The 1,066-nt window shown below is 37.9% G+C and overlaps 1 non-coding gene across 1 annotated transcript; it reads left to right on the top strand.

Moving 5' to 3' along the window:
* Positions 1-924: 924 nt before the first annotated feature.
* LOC145393914 (5S ribosomal RNA) lies at positions 925-1,043 on the top strand. The gene has a single exon (XR_013896267.1). It is a non-coding gene; the product is annotated as a 5S ribosomal RNA (ribosomal RNA).
* The last annotated feature ends 23 nt before the right edge of the window (positions 1,044-1,066 follow it).

The raw sequence follows: 1,066 nt of genomic DNA, 5'->3' as shown, positions 1-1,066 counted from the left end.
AAAAACAATTAACGATGTCCAAGGAAGAAATGACGGAGGCAATTTATAAAGGCAAGAGACTCGCTTATCAGCATAGGAGACATTGTCTATGGTATCATTCATACGAAAGACAATAAATTATCCCCGATATTTGAGGGCCCATACAGAGTAATTAACATAAAAGCAAACAAAGTTTTAATTAAGTCACTGTCAAGTGGCGAAGAGGAACAAGTTCATATTGACCATTTAAAACGAGTTTCAAGGGAACTATCCAATAATTATACAGTATCGGATGCCACCGAACAACCGAACATAACTCATGAAACCAATAAAGAAAACAACAATAATTCCAAAAATAAATTAAGGTTATATACCAAACAATCAAACATAGGTGCAACTGTTCCTAAAAAATCTACAGTACATCATTTACATGATTTAAATATCGATTTAAACTCCTTCTATAAATGAAATAACAAGCAAGTTATTGTTCTCCGTTAGTCAACCGTAACGCACATCATCACCATCATTGACAACATCATGACCATATTAGAAAATTAATATATATATTATTTTTTGTCGGTAGGTAACGATGAAGGGACATATGCTATGGATTTTCCTCTACATAACAAGAGGATATGCTCACTTAGACCCCCAACACATAGTACGGCAAGGATGCCTCGTAACTCCAACGGACACGACGTCAATCGTAAAAGATGTCACGAGTACTGAAATCAGTTTGGATTATTTATACGAATTCTTTACATCCATTCTAAGCGAACGACATCTAAACACTTTTTTCATTCCTCCAAGCACCTTTCCTACTTCATTTCTTCTAAACTTCACTTCTGCATCTATTCTTCCATCCATAGCAACATGCGACCCTAAATAATTAAAACACTCCACCTCCTCAAGCAACTCACCATTCAAAACTATATTCATCCCTCTGTCAACGGCCATGCCACGTTGAGTACACCGCTTCCCGTCCGATCAGCGAAGTTAAGCAACGTTGGGTCTGGTTAGTACTTGGATGGGTGACCGCCTGGGAACACCAGATGCTGTTGGCATAACGTTCTCCCTACGTGTCAAG

This window comes from Coenobita brevimanus, chromosome 25 (genome assembly GCF_032717465.1).
Source record: "Coenobita brevimanus isolate Jiangsu-jjx chromosome 25, ASM3271746v2, whole genome shotgun sequence".
NCBI lineage: Eukaryota > Metazoa > Arthropoda > Malacostraca > Decapoda > Coenobitidae > Coenobita > Coenobita brevimanus.
This window is presented reverse-complemented; position numbering and strand designations above follow the sequence as displayed.